This window comes from Etheostoma spectabile, chromosome 14 (assembly GCF_008692095.1).
Source record: "Etheostoma spectabile isolate EspeVRDwgs_2016 chromosome 14, UIUC_Espe_1.0, whole genome shotgun sequence".
In the NCBI taxonomy this organism is placed as follows: domain Eukaryota; kingdom Metazoa; phylum Chordata; class Actinopteri; order Perciformes; family Percidae; genus Etheostoma; species Etheostoma spectabile.
In genome coordinates, this window is record NC_045746.1 from 22,525,921 (window position 1) to 22,540,829 (window position 14,909).

Genomic DNA, 14,909 nt, shown 5'->3' on the forward strand with positions numbered 1-14,909 from the left:
AATGATCCTAAACACACCTCAAAATCTACAGTGGATTACATCAAGAGGCGTACAAGTTATTAACTCTGTAGGGGCCCAAACTTTTGCAGACATCATTTTTTTGTTTTCTGTTATTTTGAAAGTGTAAATCTAACTTTTTGTGACATATTATACGAATGTCTAATCTGTCATTTGATGCCTTTTTGGAGATTTTTCCATCTTTTCTTGGCTTCTTTATGCACATTAATACAAATTTTTACCTGGGGTGCCCAAACATTTGAGCCCCAATGTACAGTACAACTTGGACTGTTTTCACTCACCCCACCAAAAGTCTATGGGCATCTCAATAATAGAAAAAGCTCATCTGAACTGTATCCATATCTTAAGGGATTGTCTCACAATTGGATTTATGCAGTATGTTTATAAAGATTCTAGAAGGTGTGTTTTAGAACAAGCTAGTGCATGTAAAGAGACTTGTGTGCAGGATGCACGTTCAAGCTGTAGCCACTTGGGACTGTCTTCAACCCTAGAATCCTATGCATTATATTTTAAATGTTACCAGACCAGTAATAGTAGTGCAAATAGGGTAGGGAAAGCCCACCAAGAAGAAGGGTTTTTACCATTCCAAATAAAACTTTTTTTATGTAGTTTATCCATGTTTAAGTACATTTATCTAATTGTCAGTTTGAAATATCAGTGTTTTCCGTTTGTTTAAAATAATGCCAAATATCCATTCCAGTGAGTCCCCTTGGGTAGCGGGTTGGTAGGGGGGGACTTTTGTCATGACCCGCTCATGACTGGGTTTATACCTTGTATGTATTTGTGTGTCTTTTATGTGTTTATACTTGCTGCCAATGGTGGAATGTACTAAGTACATTTACTCAAGTACTTCTACTTTACTTGGTTCTTTCGTTTTCATGCTACTGTCTTCTTCTAATCCGCTACATTTCAGAGAGAAATATTGTACTTTTTACTCCACTACAATCATCTGACAGCTTTGATTACTAGTTACCTAACACATTAGGCTTTTGCACAGAAAACACATGTAGTTTTATAAAATACCATGTTTTACTATCCAACAATATAACTGCCTACAAGTCCAGCTGATATGATTGGCCCATTAAACACACAACTGAATCTTTTGATCGATTGTTCTGCAGTGAGCACGACTACTTTTAATACTTTAACTACATTTTCCTGATGATACTTACATACGTACATAGGACCTGAATACTTCTTCCACCACTGCTTGCTACGCACCCAATCTAAGGTGACCAGATTTCTCAGACAAAATCCGGGGACATTTTCAGCTCAGAAGCATATTTACCTCCAAAACAAGTAATGTTTTTATTTTTGTAAAACTTAAAAATGGGACACTAGACCTAGAGCTGTTCTTATTAGGGGCTGAGCCCCCCCACCTCCCAGGTCTGATCCTAAAACCCACCCCTGCTGCTACTTTGTACTCCACTACACCTCAAGATAGAAAGTCCTAATATTTCAAGATAAAAAGTCCTAATATTTCAAAATTGAAAGTCCTATAGTCCTAATATTCAAGATAGAAAGTCTCATATTTCAAGATAGAAAGTCCTTTTAGTCCTAATATTTTAAGATAGAAAGTTTAATATTTCAAGATAGAAAGTCTCAAATTCATAATGTTGTAATGTTACTGAACTACTGACAGCTTTTGCTTTACTGCTCAAGGCTTGTTTCTGCAACAGCTCATTGAGAATCAGATACAACAAAACTACTGAGGAATATTCCTAGACATTGAGCAGTATTAAACAGGATCGCTGCAATGGAAGTTAATAGGATAATTGTCCAGCTGTTTATGTTCATAAAAGTGCTTGTTTAGCTGCTAACAGACTCGATTAATATTCTAAGTGTCTGACAACATTATGGAAAGGATTTCTAAGGAGGTCGACCTTTCTGTTAAGATTAAGATCCTTTTAAAACTAAAAGTCCGCGAATTGCGTTCGCTAAACCCACCAGACTCCATGTAAATAATCAGTGATTTTAGCATCGTAAAACACGGCTTCTAAACATCTCTGAGCACCGCGGGCTCTGGCTGCCTGGAGCCTGCGTGTGTTGGGTGTGCGATTACGGCTACGTTTTGTCAGTTTTTCTTTCTTTTCATTCCAATTTGGGTCTTTCAGTCACAGTGAAAACCGGGGACATTTCCGGGACAATCCACGCGGGGACAGGTAGCCAAAATCGGGTACTGTCCCCGAAACCGGGGACGTCTGGTCACCCTAACCCAATCGCCCTTGGGACACAGATAAAGTTGAAGTTGTTCAAAGTAGCAGGAGTGAATGTAGCCCCGGTGTGTTTCATGTGGAGGGACTGCCATCGGAAGCTCTTTATATACAGTCTATGGTCGAACTTTTCTTTTTAAATAGCCTTCTCCTATAGGAGAAATTCAGTTTGTGTAATCAAGAAAACAAATGTCATTAGACATAAACGTGCATAATCACACAAAAACGAGTTAACCTACATAAAACATAATCATCAAAAAGCGCACAAGTGAGGATGTGTGCCTGTTAAGCTTGCACTTTGGTAACCTGTACCTTCTGCCTGAAGGCATCAGCTCAAACTCTATACAGGACGTTATTTGGGTCGTGGGTGATTGATTTGAGACCCTGTTTCCTCACAGCCTCCTCGAAGAGCTCCTGAGAGGAGTTGGGCATTTGGCCAATTTTTTTCCAGCCCTTTTTATCAAGTTTTGGAGCTGTGATTTTAATTAATGGACGGTTAGCAAACTAAGCATAAAGCCATAAAGAAAAATAGATTCAATGGCTGTATTGTAATCAGTAGCATGATATCTTCATCCACTCGAACTCTAAGTCGTCTTTAAAAACTATAGACGCTGACATCTTTGGGTAAAACTACTCCACTTGATGGGACCACTGCAACTGACGGTCTAATTGTTGTCTAAATATTATGTTGTTGTTACCTGCTCAACAATACACCTCAATTTGGAGTGAGCTTAATCTCCTTTAGACCTGGGGTCAAAAATCATATATGGTTAATTTACATTAGGGGCAGCTCATGCCTTTTGCACCACTTCTACCTCCTCTAAGTAGATACAGTATGGCCGTATCCTCTGAAATGTAATAAGGGGTTATTCTACAGATGTTTCTGCAATGATGTGTGTATATTATAAAAGTAAAGTAGAGCTTACAAGCCTTGAGTGGCATTTTAACTTATTTTATCAGAAAGAGTAGCGTTGTCATGTTATAGGCAAATTGTAAGACCCAAGAGATGATGATTGATTGATTGATTGATTTGTTTCATTGCTATGATGTCATCACTACTGGTCTACAATCATTATGCTGTGGGCAGGGTGTTTAGCCAAAGGAATGACAAGAGATGTCTTCCAAATAGTAGGCATGGTACAGAGAGTTGGAATAGAGGCTCCAAGCCGGAGTCAGATGTCCGGATATGCCCACTGGCCTTATTTCTGTTAGCTTTTAAAAACTGTGGTGTAGCATTTAGGGTTATTTATTATTCGTCCGTACTGGGTCACATGGCAATGACATAGACAGGTCTCTGCAGCGGTCACATGCTTTATAATCCCAGTCAAAACACTGAGATCATTAGCTCTGGTTAATTTGGCATGCAGTTAACACACCAGTCATAATATAGTCCCTGAGAGCAGTTCCATCATTGAAAAGAGCCAGTGAGTGGGCTTGAGTTTAGATTATTTTGTTGAAACCACCAATATGCAATAACAGTTGCTGATATAAACTGCCTGGATGGAGTTGTGATGCACGCACAAGCAGAACACTTGATGGATTTGGCCTGCACATGAGCTGCATTTGTCCGTCCGGCAGTATAAGCTGCCACACTGACAAAACACTGATAGAAAACAAACAGGCTTTATGTTAGCAGACAAACACATGCAGCAGTGTGCGCCGTACACAAGTGATTGCTTTCTGAACATCAGCTGACGAAGGGCTCCTGTACACCGCCTGGTGGCGTGAGCGTGTCGGCTGCGTGGCGTGTCCGTTTTATTTCTGCTCCCATGGTAAAGTTAGAGCTTGCACACCGCCTGCGTGACACGCACGCACGGACACCGAAAACGCGTGCATGCCACAATATGACGATGCTAACATATATATAATACAAAAGATGTTTATCATTTTGACACAAATACATTTAATAACTGAAATTTTCTGTTGAACTCCTGTATTTTAATTGGTTCTGATAAAACAATACCATGGACTTATTATATCAGGAAAGGGAATTAATATATAAAAATTATACAATATTATCGAAATATGTACAAGAAATTTAAAACACAAAATATTGACAAAGTAAAGTTGAAGAACATGTTATTATTTATTTCATCAATGGAAACATAGACGTTCAGACAAGGTAGCAAGTTAGACACGTTTCTCGTGTGCAAAGAGATCGAAAACGGCACAATAACTGTCACGCAACTGACACACAACAGGCAGTGTGCAGGAGCCCTAAGGAAAACCCAGCATACTGGCAATCTGGCAGTTGGTGAATGCCAAAAGGGCCGATGCACTCTTGTGCCGATTTGGGCGAAAGATTGTGCGATCGATCGGAGAAAAGATTGAAAAACATGGGGCAACCCACACTCACACTAACTAGTTCAAGAAAAATATGCAAGACGGGGCGGCTCCAGCCTGGAGCCTCTTGTCTGGTGCCATCATTACTTTTAAAGATAAATCTTCACTTTGTCTAGTACTTAGGGTTTTGGGTCTGTAATTGTATATTTTTTTAAATATACAAGCATTTTCCGTTCTAGTCTAGATAGGTTTTATGAATTGTGTATTATTTAACTATGAAAGCCTGTCAATACCTCATGCTGTTGTGCCATAATCTAACCTGACCTGGTTTTTGTTGCAATTTCAAAGAAAGTAATATGTCCCTGTATGAAATTTGGCTTGTATGGAAGGAAAAGCCAAGGCCGATTTTTTTTTGGGAAGTTTTCCCTTTAATGTGTAGAGACAGTGAGAGACAAGAAAGGGGAGGAGAGATGGGGGATGACACGCAGCAAAGGGCAACAGGTCAGGCTCGAACCGGCCGCTGCAGGTCTCAGCCTACATGGGGTGAATGCTCTTATTGGGTGAGCTAATGGCCGCCCCGAAGCCCAATTTTTTTCTCAGTCCCCCCTGTTTCCAAGTCTGCTGCAGTGTCTCCACCCCTGCAAAAGTCAGACAGCTTCCTTTCTCCATTCTCTACATCACAGATCTGAATCCACCCTGCTTTAACTGGAGGGCTGACAGGAAACTGGGAAATGCATGGGAGCAGTTTTACACTGCTTATTTGAACAAGACCCTGCATGGAATTCATTTTCTCGGCCAAGGTGTAGAAAGCACAATTGATTGCATGGAATGATAAGAGGGTGAAGAGAAAATCTAGGAACTGGCAACAATAAAGAGGACTGCATCTGCATCCCAGGAAGGAAAGGGAGCGTTTGAAGTCGGGGGTCAGCGTGATAGGGAGAGTTATTTATGTGAGTCTGAGGAGAGAGCGTTGAGAATAGGAAGTCAGAGAGAATGGTGATAACTGGACAAAGAGACAAGAGAGTGAATGAGAAGAGAGATAAGGAGAAGTGGAGGTTTTCTACTCGCCTTTTGCCACTGCAACGCCTTTCTAAAGCATGACACTCATCCGGTGACACGTGAGTGACAGCTGTCAGCCACAGACGCACAAACCTCTGGCTGTTTTCCCTGCCCTCCGCTGGGAGTGGAAACCATCCACAGGCAACAACAACCAAATAGAATTGTAATTCTGGAATCGATATGACCACCGTCTCCGGGCTGCTGTAAGTAATGAAGCCCTGTCGTTTGCAGCAATGGGGAGCTGATAAGGACCGTGATTGGTCTATTCCATCATCACCACGGCCCTTCACACCAAAGGTCCGGGCTGTGAGGTATTGATCAGTGAACTAGGGTAAGCTACATTCAAGTGTGTGTTGCAGTGAAATGAATCACAGATATCAGTCAAGTTCCAATCCATAATTTTTGTTGGAGTGCCCAGGAGCGCCACCCAGGGCATTTGTCCCGAAGAAGTAAGCCATACAGCATTCAAAACAGCTGGAGCACATTTAATTCAGTGGTGGCTGATTGACTCATGGCAACTTATATGTAATCAATAAAGCAATTATTTCCTCCTTTTCAGACCGAAATGTAATTTTATGATTGGTATATGAACTGGTTTCGACTAACCAGTGACTATACTCTCTGCTGTGCTTTTCAAGGACAGGGTTATTTTCATAGACATAAAAAACCGAAGTTACGCCCTTTAAAGGTCCCATGACTGGTGCTTTTGGACATTTAAAGAGACCTTGGGGGTCCGCTAATACTGTATCTGAAGTTCTTTATACCCTTAGTGGTCCCCTAATACTGTATCTGAAGTCTCTTTATATAGACCTTAGTTGTCCCCTAATACTGTATCTGAAGTCTCTTTTATATAGACCTTAGTGGTCCCCCTAATACTGGATCTGAAGTCTCTTTTATATCGACCTTAGTGGTCCCCTAATACTGTATCTGAAGTCTCTTTATTATAGACCTTAGTGGTCCCCTATTACCATATCTGAAGTCTCTTTCCCAAAATTCAACCTTGGTGCAGAATTCCGCCACTAAGCCGGTCCATAATGAGCTTTCCTTGTATGTGCCATTTCTGTGTCTGTAGCTTTTGAGGGGAGGGCAGGGGGCAAGGTGGAGGAGCGGGGTATGGCCTTGACCAACTGCCACGTTGCTTGTTTGAAGCCATGATGTCTCTCTCTTCATGGTGGGCCAAATTCTCGGACGGGCAGAGCAGAAAAGTGGAGGTACCCTTTCCCTCATGACCTCCTAAAAAATTTTAAATCTGAGGGAGAATATTGCTGCCTTGTAACTTCATAACAACAACTAGTGTAACAATAAATTATACAATGCATATGGCAAATACACAAATAATGAAAAAATTTATTTAATAAAATGAGTGCAGTGGGTTATCAGGACACTTAAGGGCAAGAGCTAACAAGAGCTTTTAAATATAAACTGTACACAATATAAATATTGGCACCTATATTACACAGTCACAAAAACTGTTAATCTTAACAAGTAAAGTGGTTAAACTAACATGAAATGATATTGTTCATAAATATATTGTTTTGATGATGGGTGCATAAATATCCTATCTTACACGATCTAATTTTCATTGGTTAAGTCCACTGATCTCCGTTTTAATTTCTGTTAGTAATGAAAAACAAACATCACGCAAGCAAAGGAGATCCTGAAGAAAGATGTAAATACACCAGTCCAACAAGCTAAATGGTAAAACTAGCTGTTTTTTCAGTGCTTTCCACAATTCACCCCACAGCGTTTTTTGACCTGGTATCCTTCCTGGAGGCATATGATTGCTACACACTATTCTATAACAATTTCCTGATGTGCCATGCTATGGTTGAGTTGAGGCAGAAAAAAAAACATGTTGTGAATAGAGAAGAATGATGAGGTTTCCTTTGTTAGGTACGGAGGTGGTGCAGCACGTTAGCAAACGGTTCTTCGTCTACACAGGATACGTTCAGACACAGTATGGAGTCATCTGCATTTTGCTAGCACTTAACAGCCCATACACAATCACATGAAAATGGGAAGAAAAGATAAAGATGAACTTAAGTCTATAGGCGCAATTAAAACACGAGCTGTCACACTGGTGGATTGATGGTTTCTTTCTAAAAGGACACTGCCTAAACACTTCGTGGTAGACACCAAGGGTGTAACTTCGGATTCAACATTTGGGATGGGGGGGGAGGGGCGTTGAGATCTCCAGTTATCTAGGGAGGTACCGTGTGTTTAAAAAAAGCGACAAAAAGTCGCAAAAAGATGGTCAAAAAATAAATATAATAAAAAAGACTAAAGGCGAGCACCAAGGAAAAAAAGGCAACAAGACGTGTCCAAAAAAACTTTTGTGAAAAGCAAAAAAAAAACTGAAAAAGCAACAGGAACAGGAAATAAGCTGGTGGTTGTATAACTGTGCAGTGCCATAGTTTTCCGAAGATGAGAAGAGCGGTGAACAAACTCGACGGAATGCGCTACCAAGTCAATGGAAGAAGTATTCAGACACCTTACTTTAGAAACGTACTGACACCCCACTGGGAGAATGCTCTGCTACATGTAAAAGTCCTGCATTGAAGATGCTACTTAAGTGAATATCATCAGAATCAACAATGTGCTTAATGATCTTATTGTTTCAGCTGGACTTAGTATTGTTAGGTAGTTTAATTTATTATAAAACTTGTTTTGTGTGAAAAAATCGTATTTGTAAAGTAACTAGAACTAAGGCTGTGATGAATGGAGTGGAGTGAAAGGAACAATATTTCTCTCTGAAATGTAGCGGAGTAAAGTAGAAAGGGGCATGAAAAGGTAAGACTTAGTAAAGTACAGTACCTCAGTAAATGTATTAGTTACATTCACCTACCTACCTTCTACATTTAACTTTGGCGGGTAACATTTAAAAGTTATAGCCAGTTTGGCCGGTGATGAATGAAGCAAAGCGTCTCTTTGAATCTGCCGGCTGCAGAAACAATGCACCAAGAAGTCTTTCCAGAATTGGTCTATTTTCTGCCAAAACATTAGCCAGTTCTGTGTGCTTTGTCTTGGAAAATCATATTTACCTGGCAACACTGCATGTAGTACTTATCCTACATTTCCCATGAACACTAAGTCATGACAGTCAGACAGACCGTTGGCTACGTGCCTAGTGCGTGGTATCGATACGAGCTACACTGAAACAAAGAAGCCAATGGAACGAGCCAAACAAAACCAAAGGAGCTGACTTAAAGTTAAGTTAGTTAGTAACGCGGTTGGTGGAAAATCCGATTGGCTAGGAACTGAAAATCTACTAGCAGTGTTGGCTGGTGATCAAAAAAGTTAATTTAAACCCTGGTTGCTGTTGAACAAAGCACAACCATGAGATGAAATAAATCCTCATTCCCAGATTCTTTACCACAAAATATTGAACCTACACATGACCCCTCCAGTAAAAGCATTGCACGGTGAAATGTGAACAGCCAGTGGGGCTACCAGGGTCGTGAAAGGCACATGTCTGCAAACCTAGCTGAACATAATGCTAAAGTTAGCTTAGCTTTTATGCATGTTCCTGTAACACTTGTTGATGATGCGTACCTGAGTGCGCTTTGCATCTCCGAGTGTCTGCACTATGCCCTGCACCAACCTCACTGTGTGCAAAGAGCACCTTTTATCATCGAAGGCAGCTTATGTATAATAACAATAATACCTTTATTTAGAACTTTTCAAAGCCCTCAAAGATGTTTACTTTTGCTACTTCCTGTTTTATTGTACCTTTAGTCTTGCATTGCCAGACCTTCTCCACGGCACGGCAGAGAAGGGTCTGCTAGTCCACATAGCATTCTGGGATGGGAGAAAAACATGCTCTGGTTTATTGGCATTACTTTAAACCAATCACAATCGTCTTGGCGGTGCTAAGCATGGACAGCAATGGTTATAGCCAAAATAGCCTCAGGAAGGAACTTGTTTGGTAGAACATGTGTACAAAAGTGTTTTAGTGTTTGCAACAGAGAACTCAGATTGGAAGATAGTCTCCTGACTGTCTGGATTACCCTGCAGAGATCTCAGGACCAGGTAACCATCGTCCTCACATTGGATAGATAGTCTAGCTAGCTGTCTGGATTTACCCTGCAGAGATCTGAGGACCAGGTAACCATAGTCCTCAGATTGGACAGATAGTCTAGCTAGCTGTCTGGATTTACCCTGCAGAGATCTGAGGACCAGTACCATAGTCCTCAGATTGGACAGATAGTCTAGCTAGCTGTCTGGATTTACCCTGCAGAGATGAGGACCAGGTAACCATAGTCTCAGATTGGACAGATGTAGCTAGCTGTCTGGATTTACCCTGCAGAGATCTGAGAGGCCACCACAAAGTAAGCCCAGGGCAAACGACGTCTGGCCTAATGACGGACATCAGTGGAAAGTGGAATGTATTAGTTTTTTTTACAAGACTATTGTACCTTTTTACGTATTTTTTATTACGTATACGTAATTTTACGTATTTTTTTATTTTCGAATGTCAGCAACTACCTATCCCAGGACAACCTGTCCCATAAACGTTCAATTTCCTTCAAAACATTTTAGCTGCTGCAAATTAGTATATGGATGTTGTTTCAAGGAGATGGGCATGTGCTCATGAGTGTTGTCAGTGGTCTGCTTTTAAATTTCATAATGTGAGATTTGGAGCAAGCTTCACCATTCCATAGATGATATAAACCCAGGGTTTACCACCATGAATCAACTCAAAGTTATTCGTACCAAAAGCATCTGAATTAAACCACGTTGCACAATCCCCAGCATTCCCGCGTAAGCATGTTATTTGTGATATATTTTTTCTAAAGTGTCTAAATATTTCCTTCATGATGACAGCTGCTCATGTTCACGTTCTCTCTCCCTTGCCGAGCATCGAGGAACGCAGGGGGAGAGGAATAACACCGGGGTGCACTCTGTTGTTGAACATAACAGACTATCTTGTCCCTCTTCAAAAAAAAATGGGTGCAATTGCAGTCTGCTTCTCCTGGGCTGCATTAATATCAGCTTGTTTGCTCGGAGTGACAGCGGCAGCACAGAACAGACATGTGGGCCGGTGGCAAGAAATTGGAGTACTGTAGTTGTGAAGCATGCCGAGCAAAAGTCACTCACGCTCACCTCCCTCCGCTTTCTCTTTCCTTCCCTGTTTTGTGCACATCTCCATTTCTCTGACTTCTCTGGTTTGCACTACAAAGCCAGAAAGTGGGACACAGGTGTCGGAGACAGTTGCTGCTTTGAAGATTTAATGCCAGGATTTTGCTGTGCTCGATATGAAGATGGATGTAGCACATGTAGTACTGCAGGATTTGACAAAACCCACTTTAGAGTAATCAACTACAGCCAGCTCATTATTTCTTGATACAGCAGCCAAAAACATTGAAATATGTAACTTTTTATGTGGTATGTTACAAGACATGTGGTGCACTATAATCAACACAGTCTCACTCCCATCTCGTAAATACGGACACTGGTCAAGTGCCTTTGTCGTTGTTATTGATGCTAACAGTCTCCTTTAGCGGTCAAAGTGGTGGTTAGCATTACAGTTAGCAACTGGTCTGTCCGAGCAGATAGTTACCAGAATGTGAAATGTTCCTAGACAAGATAAGTTAGAACTTGAAACTTCATGAAACGTGCCAGAAACCTGCCAGTTCACACCAATGAGACGAGACGATGGTGTATCGTCTCCATGACAACACCTCTTTGTGAGCTGTTCTAACTTCCAACTTTTGGTTTTTTGTAGCTAATATATAATTTGTTTCTCAAATATGAATGTGGATAACGTTGTTATATTGAGATGTGGGCTCCAGTTGTATTTCTAGTGATGAGTCACAAAAACAATTTTTATTCTCTTGTGCGAGTCGGTCAACCCTCGAATCACCTGGCTAGTTGTCGTGAGTGCGTGATTCAGACGAGCGAGTGAAGTCTCTCTCGAGCTCAGGGTAAAGCATATACAACACAAAAGCCATTCTTTCACTCTGAAATAACATAAAGGTTCTGCACGTAGCCTGCTAGCTGACTGAGGGTAGGTGTTATAAATGTTATATGTTAAAATGCAATTAGGTCAGCACAAGTTGATTTAAGGAAAATTATTAGTTTTCTTATTCCTCACAATACTGACTCAGTGATTCAAGTGACTCGCACAACCCGTTCAGTTTATACTCAGAATAACCGAATCCTTAAAAGGAACGGGTTGCCAGGCCTATCTCTGAGGACTTGACCAGCTGAGTGGCAGCGACACATCAGCTGGTTAGAGTCCAGCTGAGACGGGCCAGTTCTGAAACCTTTCTCTGCACGTTCTAAAACTTTGTATGTCTCGTCGCAAATCTTCGGTCTGAACTGGGCTAAAGTCGGTCAGGTGGTGCTTTCTCCCGGCTGTGCAGCACTACAAATCCAATCATACTTTGAGGTATCATGCTAGATGTAGTCGGAATTAATAGGTGACACCAGTTCCACAGATGGAGAGTAAGAGCTGTTTAGAGGACTTTTGGGGAAGAAAGTTAGTTGGATTAATAATTTATGTCTACACTGTGGTGCCAAGCCAAATATTGCCGAAGTGGAAGTATAGCGTGACGTTATAGAGCCTCAAACTTTAGGGGAGAAGGTCGAGTGGATAAATTATGAAATATTGTGATTGAATATGTGGCAAATTGTTGATTTGGACCACTATAGCATCTGTTCTTACCAACCCCACAGTGTGCCTAAACCACCAAACCTCAACCATAAAAACTGAAACTGTCAGTAATCCTGATCAGTGGCACATGAGAGATTATCTGAAAACAACAACAACAACAAAAACTACATGATCATCTGCCTCCCCTATGCTCTAAATGACGTTCGCAAGTTCCCATCGTGGCCGAAGATTAAACAAACCAAGCCAACGCCTTCAGATCTCTACAGGGTAAAGCTAGACATGTGTCAATCGGAGTTTTCTTTTTCAGGTTGGCAATGCGAGATCCCCTAATACAACCTGTCATTATGGTGCCACAGGGTACTACAGTAAAGCTATAGGCGGTAGTGTATGTATGTTCCAAACCATTTGACTGAGCTTTATCTCAGACTAAGTCAGAACAGAATGCCTCGCTGCGGTTCAAATATTTGTACAAACCTACCCAAGACATAGAGCTGACCAAATTTTAGTATTATCCCCAAAAAAAATGACGAGAAGAAATATGGACATTCAAGTTTAAAATTATATTCACATTGTTATTTATGAAAATTATGATTGATGGATTTGCAAATTCCGGGATAGACAAGGTAGTTTCACTAACACTAATACTACTGTTATCAATTTGACGGATTTTATAAATGTCCGTTCTTCACCCTTAAAGTGCCCCATTTTATTAAAAACAAATAATTTTTCGGGATTTGGGGGTGTTTTTTTTTTGTCTCTGATGCTTCTTCAGGACTACAAACTTGGAAAAATCTACCATTTGCTTGTCTGAGGAGTACGGTTTCTGATGTCCTCTGGCTTCAGTCTGCGGGTGAGATGGTCAGAATCGGCACGGCTTTCACGCCTAGCTGAGACGAGGTGCTAACGTAGCACATGCTAGCTTGTTAATGTCAACACTGCTACAACACAACAGTTGACCATAAATCTCAACAAGAACTACTTCCTGTCTCGGTGGGCAAGTATCCAAAGTTGCCCTCGTCTAGAAGAAGTCTCCCAGCTAATCGCCTTGGACTGACCAAAGTGGAGAAAGAGTATCTAGATGCGGGATCACCTAGCTAACTGAGCATGTGGGACTTCCACAAAGATAGCTAGAAGTGAGATGTCACTCTGTAGCTAAACAGGGACCTAAATGTGGTGTTTTTGAAAATGGAACCATGTTAACCTATCTGGTACAACCTCAAAATACAATATGAACCTGAAAATGAGCATTAATGGGCACTTTGATAAAAACCTTCCACATTCACTGCAAAGTTTTCCATCCTACAAAAATAGTCAAACCAATACAGGGTCCTAACCTAGATGCGAGCGCTCAAAGAGTTCATCACTCTTTTTCTAAAGTCCATCCATCATGTCTCTGGAGTGGGGGACGAGCGCCCGCATGGCCAGTCATTGAACCTAGCGGATGGAAAGATCTAAAGCAGAAGAAAGGGACATGGCTGGTAATTCCCATCGCGGGTGGCGTGACTGTCGGACTGTGCCGCAGCGCGCAGCTCCAATGGCCATCCATCACTGCCGACGCGTGGAGGGAGAGCGTTCCTCCTCCTCTCCATTGCACTATTTCAGAGCGAACATCTCGCCTGCTCTGTTTCACTGGCCAACCAAGCCTATCATCAGGTTAGAAAGCAAGGCAATCCATCACTATACAACTCCAGATCTACCGACCGGATGCATTGTCTCCATTCTGTAGCAGAGCCCCGCAGAGTAATATGACAGAATGTTGTCACCACAGTAAATGACTAAATCAGCCTGAGCAACGGGACTGAAGCATTATCTCCTCAATGGAGGGCATTATGTGCCTTGGTCATGCACTATGTAAAACGCTCGAGGCATAGTCTCAATTTCATCTTTAAGACACGTTTTCTTAAAATAGAAAAAAGTCCATATAACAGGAGATTATCAGATTCATTTCTCCAAAATTAATCTTGAACAAAACAAAATTAACAGAAAATGCCTGTACTAGAAGTAAAAAGCTAAGACTTCAAAAAACAAAAAAAATACTAAAAACCAACAAGGGGAAGAAAAATCATTTTGTAGTTTTGAGCAGGATTTGATTTAATAAAGTCACCATAAAAAGGTTATCTCTCGATGTCTTCAGGCCGCAGATGACCCCCGAGTGATCTGCGAGAATTTCACTTTTTTAAATGAAGCCCTTCCAGTCTGTTATCTTGTAAATGACTTGGACGTTTACTACTTGGATCGACAGTACTTGACAGTGATTGACATGTTAACTTCATAGTTTTTTTTTTAAATATTAAAAATTTAAAAAAAAAACCAGTTGATACAGGGCATATAATTGAAATTACTGTTCTATTTCACTGTGATTTTAATTTCAATAGTGTTTTTATTCAAATGGGGGGGGGGGGGGGGGGGGGGGGGTGCACCTAATAGGAGATGATTTTCGTCTTCTTTTATCTAGTTGTGTGCTTGGGATGCTAACACTCAGTGTACTCTGTCAGGTCCTACTTCCCATACTGTACTTCAATGGGACTTATTTGGCTGTGTTCTCTGTGCCGGGGGCTCAACGTTTTTAAAGCCAAGGAACCCTAAAGGGTAACACCATTGTTTTTTTCTACCGCACCCTAGTTCCTATGGTTTTTGTCGAAGCACTGATAGAACAACAATCTTTGACCACCGGCCCAGTGGTCAGCAAAGAACCAACAGCGGAGAAACAAACCAGCTGG

The 14,909-nt window shown here is 41.2% G+C and overlaps 1 protein-coding gene and 1 long non-coding RNA gene across 2 annotated transcripts in view; one reads left to right on the top strand and one right to left on the bottom strand.

Annotated features, from left to right (window-relative positions):
- nxph1 (neurexophilin 1) overlaps window positions 1–14,909 on the bottom strand; it is a 109,111-nt gene that overhangs the window by 73,034 nt on the left and 21,168 nt on the right. The window lies entirely within an intron of this gene.
- LOC116701552 (uncharacterized) overlaps window positions 11,459–14,909 on the top strand; it is a 13,742-nt gene continuing 10,291 nt past the window's right edge. The window contains exon 1 of the long non-coding RNA XR_004334940.1: window positions 11,459–11,474. This is a non-coding gene — a long non-coding RNA (uncharacterized LOC116701552). The remainder of the gene's footprint in view (window positions 11,475–14,909) is intronic.